This window comes from Macaca nemestrina, chromosome 4 (genome assembly GCF_043159975.1).
Source record: "Macaca nemestrina isolate mMacNem1 chromosome 4, mMacNem.hap1, whole genome shotgun sequence".
Classification (NCBI taxonomy): Eukaryota; Metazoa; Chordata; class Mammalia; order Primates; family Cercopithecidae; genus Macaca; species Macaca nemestrina.
The window spans coordinates 129358556-129381623 of NC_092128.1; the positions used below are offsets into that span (position 1 = coordinate 129358556).

At 39.9% G+C, this 23068-nt stretch overlaps 1 protein-coding gene across 1 annotated transcript in view; it reads right to left on the bottom strand.

Moving 5' to 3' along the window:
- Window positions 1-557: 557 nt before the first annotated feature.
- The window catches only part of LOC139362564 (neuronal pentraxin-2-like), a 38202-nt gene continuing 15691 nt past the window's right edge, over window positions 558-23068 (bottom strand). The window contains exons 2-4 of the mRNA XM_071094098.1: window positions 7163-7252; window positions 6320-6494; window positions 558-673 (exon numbers count right to left, since the gene is read on the bottom strand). The gene's annotated coding sequence lies outside the window, so the exon portion shown is untranslated. The remainder of the gene's footprint in view (window positions 674-6319; window positions 6495-7162; window positions 7253-23068) is intronic.

The following is a 23068-nucleotide window of genomic DNA, read 5'->3' on the forward strand; positions in this document are numbered from 1 at the left end:
AGACATTACCATAGTCTGGTTTGTAACATGGCAAAAGGTTGAATTATTGGCCAGAAAATCTTCATTTTCCCTTTCCTCCAGCCCTGTGAAAGAAGCTTACTTTTTCTCTTTCTAGGGTTTCGGTAGATATCCTGGATTTGGGGGAAAGACCACAGACTAGAAAAATTTACAAGATTTTTTTTCCAATTGCTGAGTACCCAACAGTGAATTCATCTATTTATTTATTTATATATTCATGTTGAATTAACTTGAAGGTAAATTCTGCAGTTTCTTACATTCACTGGCCCTCTGTGATGGAAAATGGTCAACTCTCTACAAAATGATTAAATAAATCTTAAAGAATGAGACTTGCAGCGTGGGGAAGACACAGAAAGAAGCTAGAAGGGTGCCAAATACCAATAGACAAAAACCTGACACAGACAACCCTCTGACTTCTCCTTATCTGTGAATACTTTCTTCATATTTAACTTCAAAGTATGAAGAAAGCAGCAATGTTATACTTCCTCTTAACATAATACAGCTCTACATTGTATAAATAAAGATGTACTTACTCTCTGCCCAAAAAGGAAAAAGTTCTAGTCCCGTCAGATACTGTATCCATCTCTGGCTGATGTTGGTTATTCTGCTCAATTCCAATCTCTCTTTAATATTCTTGTATTAGTCCATTTTCACGCTGTGGATAAAAACATACATGAGACTTGGCAATTCACAAAAGAAGGAGATTTAATTGGACTTACAGTTCCATGTGGCTGGGGAGGCCTCACAATCATGATGGAAGGCAAGGAGGAGCAAGTCACATCTCACATGAACGGCAGCAGGCAAAGAGAGAGAGAGAGAGAGAGCTTGTGCAGGAAGATTCCCATTTTTAAAACCATCAGATCTCAAGAGACTTATTCACTATCACGAGAACAGCATGGAAAAGACCCCATGATTCAAATATCTCCCACTGAGCCCCTGACACAACACAGGAGAATTATGGGGGCTACAAGATGATATTTCAGTGGGGAAACAGAGTCAAATCATATCAATTCCTTAACGTGAATAATAAACACTTGGTTTAACTCCCATCAACATTCCTTATGTATAATTTTAAGAGAAGAGGAGAAGAATCTTAAAAGGTAATTGATTATTGTAAGCAAATATTTACATAAAGCAAAGAAGTGGTGCATATATTTTATAGTGCTCCATTTTGCTTGTTTGCCTGTAATTGCTTATGAGGCCACAAGTGTTATTCAGAACTCGCCTTTTCCACTATCCACGTCATGTTCCCTTTGCACTCAGCCTGCATCTCAGCTATGGTTTTTCTCTGCTTGGGTAACAAACTTAACATCATGAAATATCAGATCCCTCATGAAACGCGGCCATGCCTATATTTGCTACACTCTTCAAAAAACTTAAATTTTATGGAATGGAATTACTAAGAGCCTCTCCCAAAAGAAAAATATTCCCAGATTTCAGATCTGCACCTCTCGGAATTTATTCCCATCCGTATTCCTTGAAATTCTACCAACACTAATTACAAATGATTGCTATTATTTTGATAACAATAGGTCAGATCTTGCACATACCTCTCTAGAATAAGCTGAGGTTTCACCTAGAGACAATGAGAGGCGGCAGGGGTGGCTCTTGAGAGACATCTTGAGGTTGGTTCTCTGCCGATGACTCTCTCAAGTAACATCATTGCAGAGTTTAAGCAAGGAGAGATGAGATTCCTCAGGGGTGGAGGGGCTGCTTCTGCCTTTAAGGTGTCTCAGTACAATTGGGCAGATGATTGGAGGGGAAGACAAGCCACTCCTATTCATTAGAATCGCTAATACTAAGAGCCCCAGTCTTCTCTGAGCAATGATTATCAAGGGCAGAGCAGCAAAAGTCAAGAAAGACTTCCTGTCTCTGAGGTACAGCACTACTATTCAAGCAAACAAGAAACCACCACTGTCGCTCGGGCCAGGAACCCACAGGGAAGATCACAGCTGACCGCAGCACCACCAACAGGTGTTGCAGTGCCAAATTGCATGTCTGCCCAAACCTTTGATTCTGCCTGTGACTGGCAGGGGAGTGGAAATGGCTTCTGCTTCTCTTCCTCCTTCCAAATCTTGCATGTGTGACTCTCAGAGCACAATGTAAACCAGAATCCTGCTGGCAAGGAAATGGGGGAAACAAGGCCCCCGGTCCTGTTCTGCACCTAAAATTCCAATGAGGGCATATAAGGAGTTGGAAACGGGGCTGTGTGCTGCAGACGCATGTCTGGTCCATCAGGGTTATGTATTCCTCCTACTCATTGATGGTTCTCAGTACTTTCCATGCCACTGCATAATTTTCTCTGAGTTCCCTACTCATTGCTGTAACCTCAGCACCTACCCCATGGTTTATCACACAGTAGGGGCTCAGTAAACATTGAACATTAGAAGGTTATTACTTGGGTTCATGACTATGAAAGCCAGACTCTCCACTCTACTCTATTCTTCTCTCTTTTTTTTTTTTTTTGTTTTTGAGTCTCACTCTGTCGCCCAGGCTGGAGTGCAGTGGCATCATCTTGGCTCACTGTAATCTTCACCTCCCAGGTGCAAGTGATTGTCCTGCCTCAGCCTCCTGAGTAACTGGGATTACAGGTGCCCACCACTACGCCCAGCTAATTTTTGTATTTTTAATAGAGATGGGGTTTCACCAGGATGGCCAGGCTGGTCTTGAACCTCACCTCAGATGACCCACCTGCCTCGGCTTCCCTAAGTGCTGAGATTACAGGCATGAGCCACTGGCCTCTACCCTTCTCTTTACTAGAGCAAAGGAATATTTCCATTTCTATTAGGCACTAGCTCAGAGAAGACAGAAACTGCTTTTAATATTCTTTTGCTGCTTGAAGAATTAACTCAATCATATTCCCTGACCATTTCACATGGAATTAAACTCCTTGGTCTATCAAATGGTGTTTACTTCACTAGAGGGAGGAGAAACATTTATGAAGTAGGTCTACAGTGGAGCCAACCTTATCTGCTGCTATAATTTTTCCCCCAGTTTTTAAAGGCCTCATTAAAGAGATCGAGGCCATGATTCCACAGGGATTTATAAACTGAGCAGGGAAATGTCAGAGAATGAGATAATGAAGACAACAGACTATTTGGTGAATTATCACCGGAGCCACACTGTATTTGGCTGTGAGCACTGTATATTGTGGCTTAATTAGAAACACTCATTAACCAGGAGCCAGACTGATATTTTTATCTTGCGGCCACACGTCTAAATTATTCCTCAAATGGAGTATGTCGTAGCAGCCAAGATATCCAACCCTGACATTACACACATGGGCCCAACCAAGCAATAGGCCTGGAAGAAAATCAGACAGTAGCATCCTGACATATTCTCTTATTTAACATGTGTGTTCACTCATTTAATAAGGAAGCATGGTGCTAGATGCTCTGGAGAATAGAAAAGGTCTTCTCTGGAGAATGAAAGGTCTTTTCTGCATCTATTGAGATTTTCATGTGGTTTTTGTCTTTGGTTCTGTTTATATGCTGGATTATGTTTATTGATTTGTGTATGTTTTTTTGGTCCCAAAGTTCCAATAGGATAAAATCAAAGGAAAAAGTGGGCAAGTGGCTTCATTGCTCTGCATCTCAGTTTCTGCTTCTGAAAAGGGGATATTAGTTTATACTCCAGAGTGTTGTTGGAAGCAATAAAAGATAAATGACACAAAGGCATGCCATGAAGAATAAATGAGATAGATAGATAGATAATAGATAAATAGATATGTATAGATAGAGAGAAACAGATGGATAGGAATAGAGAGACTAATTAGATAAATAGATGATACATAGATAGATATGTATAGATGGAGAGAGAAACAGATGAATAGGAACAGATAGGAACAGATGATAGATAGGAACAGATAGGAACAGATAGGAACAGATGATAGATATATAGATAGGCATACAGAGAATAGATGGATACATAGATGATAGATAGATAAATAAATAAATATAGATATATATAGATGGAGAGAGAGAAAAATGGATAGATGGATAGGGATAGATACATAGATAGATATAGATCAATATATGGATACATAGATAGAAGATAGATAAATATATATGTGTAGATGGAGAGAGAGAAACAGATAGATAGATGGATAGGGATAGACAGATAGATGGATACAGAGATGGATAGATAGATAAGCAGACAGATATAGACAGATAGGATAAATACATATATATATGTGTAGTTATAAATATGTATATATGTAGTAATATGTATATATGTATTTATACACCTGTGTGTATGTGTATGAACTCTGCATGCATCCCAGGTTGTCAGAGACAAGAGGGAGCCCAGCAGAAAGTACCTGCTGAGGTAGACAGAAAACTATCTGAATGTTGAACGTGTTCCCCACACCACACAGATGCATAGCACAGCATAAAACATTTGGCATTTGGAAGCATTTTGTGCTTTTCTGTTTGTTTTGGGTTAAATTTTGTTTGTAGTTATACGTATTTAGGGGGTGCGAGTGCAGGTTTCTTAGAGAATATATCGTGGAGTGGTGAAGTCTGGGCTTTTCATGTACCCATCGCCTGAATAATGAACACTGTACACAATAGTACTTTTTCAGCCCTCATTTCCTCCCAGCCTCCCACCTTTCGTAGTCTCCACTCTCTATTATTCCCTCTGTATGTCCATGTGTACCCATTGTTTAGCTCCCACTTACAAGTGAGACCATGCAGTATTTGGTTTTCTGTTCCTGAGTTATTTCACCTAGGATTATGGCCTCTAGTTTAATCCATGTTGCTACAGAAGACATTTTATTTCATTCTTTTAAATGGCTGAGTAGTATTTCATGGCATATATATACTAAATTTTTTAAATTCAATCTTCCCTTGATAGGCACTTAGGTGGATTCCACATCTTTGCTATTGTGAATAATGCTATGATAAACATACTATTGCAGTTGTCTTTTTGACATCTTTATTTTTAGAGGCATTTTGAAGCATGAGTGGACTGTGGGAAGGCAGAGATCCATCTGTGAGAAGGGCATTTCAGGCAAAAGAAATGACTTGGACAAAGGGGTGACAGTGTAGAAATATATGGTGTGAATGAGGATAAAATGCAACAAGCCCCATTTGGCTTGAGCCAAAAATACTGCAGGAGAGAGAACTGGATGCAATTAGCGCATGAATCAGAAATAATTTCAACATCTTAAAGGGAAGCAATGAAACTTGATTTCCATCATATCTGGGAAGTGAATAAAGCCCAGAAAGTTTAAGGTATCAGTTTGAGGAACTTGAGTGTCATGGTTCATGCCACTGGGCCTCTGGGGACTGTGTTGAATAAATATTTAGAAATAGTACTTTATGAGTATTGCTGTTAATTAAGTATTAAGGAGTATTCGGGAGTAATCATGTAATTGCCTGATGGATTCCCCCACTGCACAGATAGAGCCAATTTACCGAGACAGCAGTATTGTAATAGAGAAACAGTTTAATAAACACAGTGCCAGCTAAGCAGGAGACAGGAGTTTATTACTCAGATCAGTCTCCCTGAAAGCCTGGAAGTTAGGGTTTTTGTGGATAATTTGGCAGGGAGGGGCTAAACAATGGGTATTGCTTACTGGCTGGAGATAAAATATGGGGGTATGGAAAACAGTCCTCATGAGCTGAGTCGGGCTTTGGGTGGGGACCACAGGACTGGGTTGAGTCACGAGGGTCCAAATGGAGTTAGGTGTAAGAATGCAATAGTCTGGAAAACATCTCAAAAGGCCCCTCTTAGGTTCTACAATAGTGATATTATCTATATGAGCAATTGGGGAAGTCACAAATCTTGTGATGTTTGGCTTCATGAATCCTGAGTGATTGGGGATTATAAGAAAGCAAGCTATGGAACAATGGCAGGTTATTATTTAACTATGCCTACATCTTAGCAGATTTCAGACCCCTCCTACAATTCCAATCTCATGGCCTTTCATGTGTCTTACAAAGGTAGTGTCGGTACTGGGACAAGGAGAAGGTCAGTTTTAGAAAAGGACTCCTATCATCCTTGATTCAAAGTCAAATTATAAATTAAATTTCTCCCATGGTTAGGTTGGTCTATACCCAAGAATGAACTAGCTTGGAGGTTAGAAGCAAGATGGAATCAGTTAGGTAACATTTCTTTCCCTATCATAATTTTTCTATGTCATATTTCTCTCACTGTCATAATTTTTGCCAAGGTGGTTTCAATAATAACGGAGATACCTGAGCTATGACATTTCCAAGTTTTATCAGCATCTCTTCTAGAGATTAAACAGGTGCTGCAGAGACTTGACCTTCAAACCCATAGGTGGAACGAATGGTACCTTGTGCCAGGCTCACAAAATGAGCCCATGAGAAAAGGTGACACGTCCTGTGGTCTTCCACGAAGTGTCTCTAGCAGTCATGGTGGCAGCATTCCAGCAGATGGTAGCTGAGGGCTGCAGGATAGAAAATTCCCAAAGCAATGGTTTCTTCCAGTTGTGCAGTGCAAGCCTTCTCCTGCAAGAAAGAAACCAAAGATCAGACTACAAGCAGCAAGGTCAGAGTCCACGGGAAGAAGGTTTACAGGCACCTTCCTGCAGAAAGCCAAACATCAGGAACCAGAAAAGAAAGCTTCCCAAAGAAGCCAGAGAGGTCAAGACTAGCCCCACCTGGCTGGAATTTCCAGAGACAAATGTTAAACCACAGCCTGAAAATACAGTTGCATGTTTCAGCTTGGTCTTATCCTCTAGGTGAGGCTAGACCCTGCCTGCCTGGTCTCATGCTTATTACTCTACACAACGTAGGTGGACAAGAAATATCCCTGGAATGACCTCGGAGGGGAAAACAATGCCATCTTCAGTTTTGATTTTCAGAGAGGGGTTCACAAGGAAAGTACATTTGTCCAGGAATCAGGATGTCTGAGTGCCAAAGCCCCCAGTACACAGGCTATGGAACCACCAAATTTGAGTTCCAACCCAAAACTCTTGTCTCCAAACCAGATGAAGAGACAGGGTCCCAGGCCATGTCAACCTGTCATACTAAATCAGAAATGTGGTCTCTGCTCTGGACTTCTGCTGTGGTGGTTTGCCCTTGACATGGTAGGTGATATGCTGATCCTGACCTCACTGAATAAACAGTGAACAAGTATTTAAAAGAGGTACAAGGCTGGGTATGGTGGCTCATACCTGTAATCCCAACTCTTTGGGAGGCCGAGGCAGGAGGATTGGTTCAACCCAGTTCGAGACCAGCCAAGCAACACATCGAGACCACCATCTCTGCAAAATAAAAAAAAAAAATTAGCCAGGTGTGTTGGTGTACACCTGTAGTCCCAGCTATTCATAAGGCTGAGGTGGGAGGATTGCTTGAGCAAGGGAGGTCGAGGCTGCAGGCAGCTATGATTGTGCCTCTGCACTCTAGCCTGGGTGACAAGCAAGACTCTGTCTCAGAAAAAAAAAAAAAAGAGAGAGATATAAACATTTTAACATTATTTTATGAAATACTATAAAAGATAAAAATTACAAACTTATCCTGGATGCTCTGTCTGCTCTTCTCTGCTTCTTCTTACTGTGTGATCTTTGGACAGTTGTTTAATGCCTCCAAGTCTCACTCTTCTCACCTGCAAGAATGTAATAGGTCCTGTAATCCCAGAACTTTGGAAGGCCAAGGCGGGTGAATCACTTGAGATCAGGAGTTCAAGACCAGCCTGACCAACATGGTGAAACCCTGTCTCTACTAAAATAACAAAAATCAGCCAGGTGTGGTGGTGGACGCCTGTAATCCCAGCTACTTGGGAGGCTGAGGCAGGAGAATTGCTTGAAACCAGGAGGTGGAGGTTGCAGTGAGCCAAGATCACGCCACTGCCCTCCAGCCTGGGTGAAAGAGCAAGACTCTCTCAAAAACAAACAAAAAAAGAATGTAACAGCAAGTGCAATATTTTTCCTAAGGCTGTTCAAAGAGTGAGTGGTGGGTGTTCTGTAAATTGTGATTCATCCCTAGCTCTGCCAGTAAGCGTTTGCTCTTACATAACCCATTTTTTCCTTTCCAAAGTTCAATGTTCTCATGTGCAAAATGGGGGGTTCAGACCAGATAACCCCTATGAAATAAAAGTGAGCTTTCTGCTTTTCATTGTGCTGTGTTGCCATAGCAGCACCTGGTGAGTAAGTAAGCAGTGCCCCACCTGGCAGCAGGATGAGAACTAGTGCCTCGAGGTTACTGTGTTAGTCCATTTTGCATTGCTATAAAGCAATACCCGAGACTAGGTAATTTAGAGAGAAAGAGGTTTATTTGGTTCATGGTTCTGCAGGCTGTATAAGAAGCATGGTGCCAGCATCTGCTTCTGGTGAGGACCTCAGGAAGCTTCCGATCATGGCAGAAGGTGAATGGGGAGCCAGTGTATCACATGGAGAGACCGAAAGTAAGAGAAAGAGGAGGAGGTACTGGCTCCTTTAAACAACCAGCCCTTCATCCCTGTAATCCCTGCACTTTGGGAGGCCAAGGCGGGTGGATCACAAGGTTAGGAGATTGAGACCATCCTGGCTAGCATGGTAAAACCGCATCTCTACTAAAAATATAAAAAGTTAGCTGGGCATGGTGGCCAGTGCCTGTATCCCCAACTACTCAGGAGGCTGAGGGAGGTGAATCGTTTGAACCTGGTAGGCAGAGGTTGCAGTGAGCCATGATCATACCACTACACTCCAGTCTGGGTGACAGAATGAGACTCTATCTCAAAATAAATAAATAAATAAATAAATAAATAACCAACTAACTCTTCAGTGAACTAACAGAGAAAGAACTCAGTCATTACCTTGGGGCGGGCACCAAGCCATTCATGAGGGATCCACCCCATGACCACACACCTCTAACATTGGGGATCATATTTCCACATGAAATTTGGAGGGGACAAACATTCAAATTATATCAGATACTTTGAGTTATTTCAGATAAAAGTTGAGTCTCTAACCTCCTTGATAGCCAGGATACACAAAACTGGTTTTCATAACTTTCAAAAGTGAATTAACTAAAAAGGGAGAAAAGGGATTTTTGTTAGGTGCTTTGTTTGAAGAGAAATCCTTAGAGGGCTTATTTCTCCTTGGAGAATAATGTCAATTCTTATTAATAGCTTAGAATATACTCTTGATAATATTTGAAGGGGTGGAACGAGTCATCACCATTCTCTTAATCTCAAGTACCCAGGGAACTTGTTTAACAAAGCACACCCTGCACAGCCCCAAATCCGTTAAACCTTGAGTCACCACAGCACATGTCTCTTGCAAGGACAGGGTTGGGGGTAGGGTCACAGATTAACAGCATCTCAAATACAGAACAAAATGGAGTTTCTTATGTCTACTTTTTTCTATATGGACACAGTAACAGTCTGATCTCTCTTTCTTTTCCCCACAATATTAAGGAAGTATTCTATGTCTTTATAAGACTTTAAAATAATAATGGATTGACTTGATAAAACGCCCTTTAATACCTACTTATTCATTGATTTATAGACTCATTTTTCAGAGATGTACTATAAGGTATAGTAATATATTAATGTTTTCCTTAATATTGATTACTTCTATACCTGGGATAAACCTTTTGTGCTTTTATATTATTATTTTAATGTATCATTAAATTCTACTTACTGACATTGTTATTAATCACATAGTTTTGTATTCACAAATGACATTATTCTAAAGTACTTTTGGTTATCTTGGTCAGGTATTGGGAACAGGAACATCTACCAGATAGGATAAATTTTATAGCTTTCTTTTTGTAAAGACAGGGAGCAGAAAACACTCACATTAAATATTTCTCATTTGTTTCATTCCTTAGTATAATTTCAACTTCTTATTTGATCTTATATCAATTTGCCATTGTCAATTTATGTTATCTAAAAATACATCTCATTAAGATGTTTCATTATTGATAGAATATAATTACGTATACCTCATAATTGCATTTATAATAATGCATTGTTATTATTTTCTATTGTTACATCTCCTTTTTTCTCTCATTTTTTGATACTTGCTAGTGTTTTAGTCATTCTTTTTTTTTTTTTTAAGATGTAGTCTCACTCTGTTGCCCAGGCTGGAGTATAGTGGCGTGATCTCTGCTCACTGCAACTTCTGCCTCCCAGGTTCAAGCAATTCTCCTGTCTCAGCCACCCAAGTGACTGGGATTACAGGTGTGCACCATCAGGCTGGTCTAACTTTTGTATTTTTAGTAGCGATTTCACCATGTTGACCAGGCTGGTCTCAAACTCTTGACCTCAAGTGATCCACTGGCCTCGGCCTCCCAAGTGCTGAGATTACAGGTGTGAGCCACCACGCCCGGCCCCAGGTATTTTAGCATTTTATTTACTATATTTTATTTAATATTAATTACTATTTGTTTACTAATTAATATTACTAAAATTATTTTATATCTAGTATATTTTATACTAAAATAACTAGTACTTTAGTCATTCTATTAGTCTTTTCTAAAATACATTTATTGATAAGTTTCATGTAAGTAGATACTATAATTATTTTCTTTATTTTTAAATTTTAGTTAGAATGCTTCATTTTGTTTATTTTCACCTTTTTATTTTATTACAAAATATTCAAAGCTAAGAATTTATTTTGGAGTCCTGCTTTGACCACACTGCAGTCACTTAAAAACAGAGTTATTTTCTGACGAATGCTTTTTTAGGCAATTCCATCATTGTGTGAACATCATAGAGTGAGCTTACACAAGGTTAGATGGCAGGGCCGACCACACACCTAGGCCATATGGTAGAGCTTATTGCTCCTTGGCTACAAATCTATTCCGCATATGACTGTATTGAATACTGTAGGCAACCGCAACACAGTGGCGTTTGTGTATCTAAACATATCTGAACAAAGAAACAGCAAAAATACATTATAATAATCTCATGGGACTACTGTCACAGACAAAATTCATCACTGATCCAAGTGTCATTATGTGGCGCATGACTGAATATATGTTTCTATAATGGTTTTGGTGGCTAGGGGTTATTTTGTGTGTGTGTGTGTGTGTGTGTGTGTGTGTGTGTGTGTGTGTTTCTGAGACAGATTCATACTCCGTTGCCCAGGCCGAAGTGCAGTGGTGCAATCTCGGCTTACTCCAACCTCTGCCTTCTTGGTTCAAGTGATTCTCCTGCCTCAGCCTCCCCAGTAGCTGGGATTACAGGCATCTGCCACCATGCCTGGTTAATGTTTGTATTTTTAGTAGAGATGGGGTTTCACCATGCTGGCTAGGCTGGTCTCGAACTGGTGACCCCAGGTGATCCTTCCGCCTCGACCTCCCAAAGTGCTGGGATTAACAGGGTGAGCCACCGTGCCCAGCCGGTTTCTATAGTGTTTTAAAATAAAAAAAGAAGTTTCTTTATTTTCTGAATAATCTGTGGTTTTAATCTTAAGTTTTGAGACAATTGTTACTTAATAAAATGTTTGTTGAAATTCTGTATTTATTGAATGTTTTTGAATCTTTGTGCTTTTTAGTGTGTATCATATAATCAATTTGTATAAATAATCATAAGAAAAGAAGGTATATTTTCAATAAAGTAAAAAAAGCTTATCCTATTCATTCCATCTAACTTATTTTCATTGTTTATATCATTTATATCCACATTTAATTTTTGTATCGCTAATCTGTCATTCACATATAACAATCAGAATCATTCTCTAGGCTGAGTGAGATGGCTCTTGCCTATAACCTCAGCACTTTGGGAGGCCGAGATGAGCAGATCACTTGAGGTCAGGAGTTCAAGACCAGCTTGGCCAATATGGTGAAACCCCATCTCTACTAAAAATATAAAAATTAGCCAGGCATGGTGGCAGGTGCCTGTAATCCCAGCTATTCGGGAGCTGAGGCAGGAGAATCATTTGAACCCAGGAGGCTGAGGTTGCAGTGAGTCAAGATCATGTCACTGCACTCCAGCCTTGGTGACAGAGCAAGACTCTGTCTCAAAACTGAGCAAGAAAAAAAATTATTCTCTAGTTATGATTTTCACGTCTTTCCTATGGATTGTATTTTATTTATTATATTGATTCAAAGAATAAAACTTTGATAATCTCAAAATTGTATTATTGATTATAGATTTTTATCATAAGTCATTTTCCTGTTTGTCATGGTCAATAGTTTTGCTTTAGATGATATGTTACTATTTTCTATACTAGAAGTCACCTTTTCTGTTTTAATTAATATTGCCTTCCTCAACTTTGCTTTTAGACTTTTGAGGTCATTTAGCTTTAGCAAGATGTTTCACAAGCAGCAACTTGTTAAACAAATACAGTCCTGTAGTGTGACAGTGTTTGTTTCTTGGCAGTGGAATTTAAACCATTAGGTACAAATCATTGGGGTAAGTGCCTCCTGGATCCAGCCTCTGTCAGTCTATTTCATGCTGCATTTTAATACTCTGCTATTGAATCTTCTATTTGGTCTTCTGATGTCTGGGCAATTCTCTACCTGTTTTCGTCTTTGTCACTTATTTGGAAGACAAACATGCAGTTTTTGATTCTGCTAAGAATTCCCTTAAAACATTAATACCAAAATTACCTCTCCATAACTAAGCTCTCCAATAAAAATAGCCAAAACAGCTATTTTTTATTAGAGAGCTTAGTTATCTTAGCTCTCTTTCTCTGGTCTTTTTTTTTTTTTGAGATTGAATTTTGCACTTGTTGCCCAAGTTGGAATGCAATGGTGCGATCTCAGCTTACTGCAGCTTCCGCCTCCCGGGTTCAAGCGATTTTCCTGCCTCAGCCTCCTGAGTAGCTGGGATTACAGGTGCCCACCACCACACCTGGCTAAATTGTTTTGTATTTTTAGCAGAGATGGGGTTTCACCATGTTGGCCAGGCTGGTCTCGAACTCCTGACCTCAGGTGACCCACCCACCTCAGGCTCCCAAAATGCTGGGATTACAGCCGTGAACCACCGTACCCAGCCTATCTTAGCTTTCTTTTATGAAAGACAAGGAAATGATACTTTTCAGCTTTTTTCTTCACTCCATTCATTTTCACATTTCACAGTACATCTGGGAGCCTGCAACTCCTCCCACCTTCACACTGCCCCCCACAACCCTCCCACACCACCCTTTCCACCTCTACCCTCTCCACTCTGCAATTAATCTAAGAGTCTGGAAACTGCTTCCCTCAACCCCTTTGACTATCTTATTCTTTTTTCAGGATCTTTTTTGATCTTCTGCAAGAGACTCTATTCTAAGTACAACTCAAATATTGGCAGACTTCATCAATGTTTCAATTATACATGAGGTCACACAGACGTCGGCAAATGTGCTTCTTTTCTACCCTGCTTTCTCCTTTGGTATCATTTCACCCCAAAATATTTGTTCATCTCTTTGGTGGGCAGAATAATGGTCCCTTGAAGATGCCCAAATCCTAATCCCCAGAACATGTGCAATATGTTATCTTACATGGACAAAATGATTTTGCAGATGTGATTAAGGTTAAGGACTTTGAGATGAGGGTATTATCTCAGATTATCCAGGTAGGCTCAACCTAATTACATGAGTCCTTAAAAGAAACTTTTCCAGCTGAAGTCAGAGTCAGAGAGAGAGGCTGGGCACAGTGGCTCGTGCTTGTAATCCCAGAACTTTGGGAAGCTGAGGCAGGAGGATCACTTCAGCCTAAGAGTTTGAAAGCAGCTTGGGCAATATAGCAAGACTCTGTCTCTACAAAAGAAAATTTAAAAATTAGCCAGGCATCATGGTGCATCCTTGTAGTTCCAAGCTACTTGGAAGCTGAAAAGGGAGGATCACTGAGCACAGGGGTTGAGGCTGCAGTGACCTATGATTGCATCACTGCACTCCAGCTTGGGCAACAGACCAAGACCCCATCTTAAAAAAAAAAAAAGGTCACAGAGGGAGCTGTGATTATGGGACAATGGTCAGAGAGATGCAATATTCGTGGATTTGAAAACAGAGAAAGGGGCTATGAACTGAGAAATGTGATGTGAGCAGCTTCTAGAAGCTGAAAAGCGCAAGGAAATAGATGATTCCCTAAGGCAGGTGTCCTCAACCCCCAGGCTATGGCCTGTTAGGAGCTGGACTGAGCAGCAGAAAGTGAGTGGAGGGCAAGCAAGCGAAGCTTCACCTGAATTTACATCTGCTCCCCATCACTCACATTCCTAAGATGGAGTCTTGCTCTTGTTGCCCAGGCTGGAGTGCAATGGTGTGATTTTGGCTCACTGCAACCTTCGCCTTCTGGGTTCAAGCAATTCTCCTGTCTCAGCCTCCCAAGTAGCTGGGTTTACAGGTGCCCGCCACCACATCCAGATAATTTTTGTATTTTTAGTGGAGACTGGGTTTAGCCATGTTGGCCAGGCTCGTCTCGAACTCCTGACCTCAGGTGATCCACCTGCCTTGGCCTCCCAAAGTGCTGGGATTACAGGCGTGAGTCACCGTACCTGGCTTCTCTCTCATTCTTAAATAACAGAGTAATTCATTCCTTCAACAAATAATCATTAAGTGCCTGGTGTGTGTTAGGCACAGTTCTAGGGATGGAGGGTACAAGGTTGAAAAGGTTTTTGCCTGTTGTTGAAAACAACAAATCTCTGCCATACAAAGCTAGGATTCTAACAGGGGAGAGAGAATAAACAAGGAGATATATACAGCATATCAGACAGAGATAAATACAATGAAAAAATAATCATGTAGAGAGGTGGGATAGTGGATTCTCAGAATATATCCATTTAACTCCTTAACCTAATTTGCAAACACCGAGAAGGGAAAGCTGCAGTAAAAATTAAATACAACATGAATTCTCAGCTAAATGCAATAACTTTGTATTTCTCCTCTCAATCATTTGAGGTTTGTTGTTGTTTATTTCTATATTTTGTATCAGCACCTACTTTTCATATGACACATCACTGGGAATTATATATAAACTTATAAAACAGGTTCTTCTAACTCTACTCCATGGCAACGAAGAATGTCACCTGACATAAAGTTGAACTTTCTTGTATCCAGAGCACCTTGGGCTGGAGTCAAAGGCTTTGAGTTACTGGCCGGGGGCGGTGGCTCACGCCTGTAATCCCAGCACTTTGGGAGGCCGAAGCAGGTGGATCATGAGGTCAGGAGATCAAGGCCATCTTGGCTAACATGGTGAAACCCAGTCTCTACTAAAAATACAAAAAATTAGTGGGTGTGGTGTCACGTACCTGTAGTCCCAGCTACTCAGGAGGCTGAGACCGGAGAATCTCTTGAACCCAGGAGATGGAGGTTGCAGTGAGCCGAGATCTCAGCACTGCACCCCAGCCTGGGCGACAGAGTGAAGACTCCATCTCAAAAAAAAAAAAAAAAAAAAAAAGACTTTGAGTTACAAGATATTTAAAGATATGTAGCTCAACTCTGTTTTTTACTTAATTGTGTCTATATTGTATGGCCTCTAATAAATTCTGAGCTGCATAAGGGGATTGTCTATGTTTTCATATCCCCATAACAATTATTTGAAAGTTAAGGGTAAATACTTCCTTTTTTTTTTGTTTTTTGAGACAGTTTCGCTCTGTTGCCCAGGCTGGAGTGCAGTGGCTCGATCTCGGTTTACAAAGCTCCGCCTTCCAGGTTCATGCCATTCTCCTGCCTCAGCCTCCCGAGTAGCTGGGACTACAGGCGCCCACCACCATGCCCAGCTAATTTTTCTTGTATTTTCAGTAGAGACGGGATTTCACCGTGTTAGCCAGGATGGTCTCGATCTCTTAACCTCATGATCTTCCTGCCTCGGCCTCCCAAAGTGTTGGGATTACAGGCGTGAGTCTCCGTACCCGGCAACACTTCCTTGTATAACCTTTCCCTCTCTCAGCACAACGCTGACACCCGTATTATGTGCTTGACAAATGCTATTGATGGTGGTTAGGATACTGTTTACTGGAATATAGTCTTATATTGAAAGTCTTCACCTGAATTTTAAACAAAAGTATATGCCATTTGACTCTGATTCAATCAGTAACTTAATAACCAGGAGCTTTTTCAATTCATCACTTAAGTCTTATTGCCATAATATAATGCTACTAAAAATTTCAAAACTGTGTGTTTCATCTGAGCTGGCATTTTTCAACTATTATCTCATTAAGTTTTACAAAAATTCTATGAAGTCAGATTTAGTCAAGGTTATATTCAGTACAAGTAAAGGAAGTACACTTCAAATTACCTTTAACAAAAAAATTAATGTATACTTCTTTGAGATGTAATTTATTGGAAATTTCATTGTGTATTTAACAGAATTCAGGCAAGAATTTTATAATCAGCTCAACAATTCCCTCCTTTCTGAAGAATTCTCTCATCTCATTCTTTTATTTATTGCTAACTTCCTGTTTTGCCCCCTTTACACCATGTAATTCCTTACCATGTTTCTTTCATAACTTTTGCCTAATTATAAAAATAACAAAGAATCCTCTTTAAATTTCTGAAAATATAAATGAACATAAAGAAAAAATAACTCATAAGTACTTTTAAAATTAAACCACTGCTGATATTTGGTGTGCTTATTAGCATTATTTCATAGTAAATGGAAATAATTAGGAAATGGAAATAATTTAGGAAAAAATTGTGGGCAAACTTTTACTTAAAGCTATATATCAGACCAAGCACACACACACACACACACACTTCCTAATGCAGAACACCTAAAAATGCTGAACGACATATTTAAAGCATATTTTAAGTATGCTGAGCTTAAATACAAGCTGGAAGTGAAAAACAATAATAAAGAATGATGACCAGGCACAGTGGCTCATGCCTGTAATCACAGCACTTTGGGAGGCCGAGGTGGGTGGATCACGAGGTCAGAAGTTCAAGACCAGCCTGAACAACATAATGAAACCCCGTCTCTACTAAAAATGCAAAAATTAGCCAGGCATAGTGGCACGTGCCTGTAATCCCAGCTACTCAGGAGGCTGAGGCTGGAGAATCACTTGAACCCGGGAGGCAGAGGTTACAGTGAGCTGAGGTCGTGCCACTGCACTCCAGCCTGGGCGACAGAGTGAAACTCCATCTCAAAAATAATAATAATAATAATAATAATAAAGATTGAGACAAGAATGATACACAGTTTTTGAAGCTGGCTTTTTTCCTGAGGATGAATGTTTGTCTATCAAGGGTGTTAGAGAAACATACACACAAAAATGTAAACAAAGTCTTAAGTCCCAATATGACCAAAGGACAGGTCAGAAGCTTTGTCATAGAGAAGGGGCCCTAGAGCAATGAAACCCTCACTGAATACATTAAATGAAAATCCTGTTCTATAGAGACAAATGTTGGAAAAATCGCTGGTCTTTTTCTTAGGTCTGTGTTGAATGACTGAAAAAAGAAAACAGTCTCTGAGAATCCCTAATGACAAATACATAATGAGGAGTTGGGCCAGAATTCATACCACATATATGTCCTGGAAAACTCCAACTGAAAATGTTAGGTTAAAGCAAATTCACACAGGTATATTTTCTTGGAGCCCGGAATAAACAAACACATCTCTGAAGAAAACAAGTCACTATGAGCAATGGCCAACAGAAACAACAAAGTATAGAGTCAGATCTACAAAGACTATAGACACTGGGATTACGAGCAACACTATAAAAATGAATACATTTAAATAATAAAAGTGGATTGAAAATGATAAACAAGAGAATGTACAGATAATCAGAAAGATTTGAGAAAGATCTCAATGAACCACTAGAATTTGAGAGTATTAAAATTGGAGGGGAAAACTATATATATGGACCTGATGCTAAACCACAGTCTTTGAGACCTGAAGGACGGGTTAGAACACTACCCAGATCCCATACTGGCCCTTAGGTGGTGCACCAGTGGGACACATCTAAATAGCTCTTATAAGGGCCTTGAAAACAGAATTGGTACTAGAATGAACCAATGCACACAGAAGGTGGGTAGGAATTTGTGGCTTGAATCTAGTAAGGTTACTACCTGCTTAAATAAAAAAAAATCTCTATAGCATTTTATCAAGATTCAGATTCACAGAGTTTAGTGTGCAAAATGTCCAGAATACAATAAAAAATTGCTCAACGCATTAAGAATTAGAAAATTAGAAAATTTTTTAAATTTCTAATTTTTTTTCCTTTTTTTTGATACAGAGTTTCGCTCTTGTTATCCAGGCTGGAGCACAGTGGTGCAATCTTGGCTCACTAAACCCTCTGCTTCCTGGGTTCAAGCAATTCTCCTGCCTCAGTCTCCCAAGTAGCTGGGGTTACAGACATCCACCACCAGGTCTGGCTAATTTTTTGTATTTTTAGTAGAGATGGGGTTTCACCATGTTGGCCAGGCTGGTCTCAAACTCTTGACCTCAGGTGATTCATTGCCTTGGCCTCCCAAAGTATTGGCATTACAGGCGTGAGCCACTGTGCCCAGCCTCTAATTTTTTATAATTAGAAAAATCTGAACATCTCAAAAAGATAAAAAGACAACCAACAGACACCAATACCAAGTTGACAGAGAAGCTGGGATTATCAAAGACTGTAGTGCAGCTGTTATAACTATCCTTCAGGAAGTAAGATTGAAGACTGTTGAAATAGAATGAAATTGGTTGGGCGCGGTGGCTCACGCCTGTAATCCCAGCACTTTGGGAGGCCGATGTGGGCAGATCACGAGGTTAGGAGATCAAGACCATCCTGGCTCACGCGGTGAAACCCCATCTCTACTAAAAATACAAAAAATTAGCCGGGCATGGTGGTGGGCACCTGTCGTCCCAGCTACTTAGGAGGCTGAGGCAGGAGAATGGCGTGAACCTGGGAGGCGGAGGTTGTGGTGAGCCGAGATTGTGCCACTTCACTCCAGCCTGGGTGACAGAGCGAGATTCCGTCTCAAAAATAAATAAATAAATAAATAAATAGAAATAGAATGAAATTGAGAAAGTTTCAACAGAGAAATCGAAGATATTTTAAAAGAATGGAATGAAAATTTTATGCAATTACCAAAATTCTCTAAAAATTACTGAATGGCTCAGGAGCAAAATAAAGAAGACAAAGAAAAATTGATGACCATGGAAAAAGATAATGAGAAATTATCTAATCTGAACAGGAGAGTAACAAAAATAATAATTGAAAAAAATTAAGAGAGCCTCAGGGATCCATGAAACAATAACAAAAGTTCCAACCTCTGTGTTCTTAGAGTCCCAGAAGAAGAGGACAAATAAAATGTAAACTTTTTTTTTAAGAAAAGTAATTCATTAAAACTTGAGTGAAATGAGCAAGTACCTAAAAAAAAATTGAAACATACTTCTTCTAGAAGAAATAGAAAATCAAAATGAACCAACAACGTTTTAAAAACTGAAAATTATAGTTTAAGAGCTTTCACAAAGATAGCACTAAGCTCAGAAAGTTTTATTCATGAAGTTTTAAAATATTTAAGAAAGAAATAATTCTAATATTATCCATTTTAGGGAACAGGAAAAAGAGCAGCATTCTACAATTTATTTTATGAATCTAGAACAACCCTGATGCAACACCATGCAAAAATCAAATGAGGAATTCACATAGACGCAAAAAAAATTAATCAAAATAATAGCAAATTGGTACCAGCAATGTATTAAAAGTGGCCACACATCTCAAATAAATTAGGTTGATTTCATGAATCTAAGAATTCTAGGGTGGGTGCAGTGCTTCACACCTGTAATCCTAGCACTGGGGAGGCCAAGGCAGGAAGACACTTGAGGCCAGCGGTTCCAGACCAGCCTGGGCAATAGAACAAGACCCAAGACCCAATCCTAAAAAAAAAAAAAAATTAGCCAGGCATGGTGGCACATGCCTGTAGTCTCAACTACTGGGAAGGCTGAGGCAGAAGGATTACTTGAACCCAGGCACTCAAGGCCACAGTGAGCCATGATCACACAGCTGCACTCAGCCAACAGAATGAGATCCTGTCTCAAAAAAAAAAAAAAAAAAAAAGGGCAGTAAGATCCAGCAATCCAGATTCTTAATATTTATTCCAAAAAAACTGAAATCAGGATGCTGAAGAGATATTTTTATTCCCATGTCCTTTGAAGCATTCTTTGCAATAGCCAATACATGGAAGTAACCTAAATGTCCAATGACTGATAAATGGACAGAGAAAATGTGGCATATATGTAAATGGAATATCAATCAGTCTTATAAAAAGAGGGAAATCCTGTCATTTGCAATAATGTGCATGAAACTTGAGGATATCATGCAAAGTGAATGAATGAGCCAATCACAGAAAAACAAACATAGCCTAATTCCATAACCTGAGGCATTTAGAGGTATCTAAAGTTGCCAAACCCATGGAAGTAGAAAGTTGAATGCTGGTTACCAGGAGCTGGGGGTGGGTGGAGAAAAATGAAGTTGCTGTTCAATGAGTTTAAAGTTTCAGTTATGCAAGATTGGGAAGTTTCAGAGGTCTGCTTTACAACACTGTGCTTATAGTTAAAAATACTGTAATGTACACTTAAAAATTTAAGAGGATAGCCCTTATGCGTTTTAGTAACCACAATAGAAAATGAATAAAGATAAGCAAGAGAGTTAATGCAAATTTCAATCTAGCAGCTACTTCCAAGCGGGTATGGTGACCTGCAATCAAGGAAAGAATAAACGTCTTGTTTGTGTTCCAGCCTAAGATGAGAAATGGGTATACGAAGTTCCTTTTAATTTTTCCCTTTTTCTTCTTTTTTTGACAGTGTCTCACTCTGTCACCCAGGCTGGAGCGTAGTGGTGCACAGTCACAGCTGACTGCCACCTTGACCTCCCAGACTCAAGCAATCCTCTTACCTCAGCCTCGATGGCAGCTGGGACCACAGGCATGTGCTACCACACCTTGCTAATATATATATATATATATTTTTTTTTGAGCTGGAATTTCACTCTTATCACCCAGGTTGGAGTACAGTGTCACGATCTCAGGTTACTGCAACCTCTGCCTCCCAGGTTTCAAGCCATTCTCCTGCCTCAACCTGCTGAGTAGCTGGGATTATAGGCATGTGCCACCATGCCTGGTTAATTTTCATATTTTTAGTAGAGAGGGGTTTCACCATGTTGGCCAGGCTGGTCTCCAACTCCTGACCTCAGGTGATTCACCCGCCGCAGCCTCCCAAAGTTCTGGGATTACAGGCCTGAGCCACAGCGCCTGGCCTGTTAACTTTTAATTTAATTTTTGGTAAAGATGGTAACTCCCTATGTTGCCCAGGCTAGTCTTGAACTCCTGATCTCAAGTTATCCTCCTGCTTTGGCCTCCCAAACTGCTAGAATTACAGACATGAGCCACTATGCCTGGCCCTATTTATTTATTTTTTATTACACCTTAAGTTCTAGGGTACATGTGCATAACGTGCAGGTTTGTTACATATGTATACTTGTGCCATGTTGGTGTGCTGCACCCATCAACTCGTCAGCACCCATCGACTCGTCATTTACATCAGGTATAACTCCCATTGCAATCCCTCCCCACTGCCCCCTCCCCGTGATAGGCCCCGGTGTGTGATGTTCCCCTTCCAGAGTCCAAGTGATCTCATTGTTCAGTTCCCACCTATGAGTGAGAACATGCGGTGTTTGGTTTTCTGTTCTTGTGATAGTTTGCTGAGAATGATGGTTTCCAGCTGCATCCATGTCCCTACAAAGGACACAAACTCATCCTTTTTTATGGCTGCATAGTATTCCATGGTGTATATGTGCCACATTTTCTTAATCCAGTCTATCACTGATGGACATTTGGGTTGATTCCAAGTCTTTGCTATTGTGAATAGTGCTGCAATAAACATACGTGTGCATGTGTCTTTATAGCAGCGTGATTTATAATCCTTTGGGTATATACCCAGTAATGGGATGGCCGAGGTATATGGTACTTCTAGTTCTAGATCCTTGAGGAATCGCCATACTGTTTTCCATAATGGTTGAACTAGTTTACAATCCCACCAACAGTGTAAAAGTGTTCCTATTTCTCCACATCCTCTCCAGCACCTGTTGTTTCCTGACTTTTTAATGATTGCCATTCTAACTGGTGTGAGATGGTATCTCATTGTGGTTTTGATTTGCATTTCTCTGATGGCCAGTGATGATGAGCATTTTTTCATGTGTCTGTTGGCTGTATGAATGTCGTCTTTTGAGAAATGTCTGTTCATATCCTTTGCCCACTTTTTGATGGGGTTATTTGTTTTTTTCTTGTAAATTTGTTTGAGTTCTTTGTAGGTTCTGGATATTAGCCCTTTGCTGATGAGTAGATTGCAAAAATTTTTTCCCATTCTGTAGGTTGCCTGTTCACTCTGATGGTAGTTTCTTTTGCTGTGCAGGAGCTCTTTAGTTTAATGAGATCCCATTTGTCAATTTTGGCTTTTGTTGCCATTGATTTTGGTGTTTTAGACATGAAGTCCTTGCCCATGCCTATGTCCTGAATGTTATTACCTAGGTTTTCTTCTAGGGTTTTTATGGTATTAGGTCTAACATTTAAGTCTCTAATCCATCTTGAATTAATTTTCATATAAGGAGTAAGGAAAGGATCCAGTTTCAGCTTTCTACTTATGGCTAGCCAATTTTCCCAGCACCATTTATTAAATAGGGAATCCTTTCCCCATGTCTTGTTTTTCTCAGGTTTATCAAAGATCAGATGGCTGTAGATGTGTGGTATTATTTCTGAGGACTCTGTTCTGTTCCATTGGTCTATATCTCTGTTTTGGTACCAGTACCATGCTGTTTGGTTACTGTAGCCTTGTACTATATTTTGAAGTCAGGAAGCGTGATGCCTCCAGCTTTGTTCTTTTGACTTAGGATTGTCTTGGAGATGCGGGCTTTTTTTTGGTTCCATATGAACTTTAAAGCAGTTTTTTCCAATTCTGTGAAGAAACTCATTGGTAGCTTGATGGGGATGGCATTGAATCTATAAATTACCTTGGGCAGTATGGCCATTTTCACGATATTGATTCTTCCTATCCATGAGCATGGTATGTTCTTCCATTTGTTTATGTCCTCTTTTATTTCACTGAGCAGTGGTTTGTAGTTCTCCTTGAGGAGGTCCTTTACATCCCTTGTAAGTTGGATTCCTAGGTATTTTATTCTCTTTGAAGCAATTGTGAATGGAAGTTCATTCATGATTTGGCTCTCTGTTTGTCTGTTACTGGTGTATAAGAAT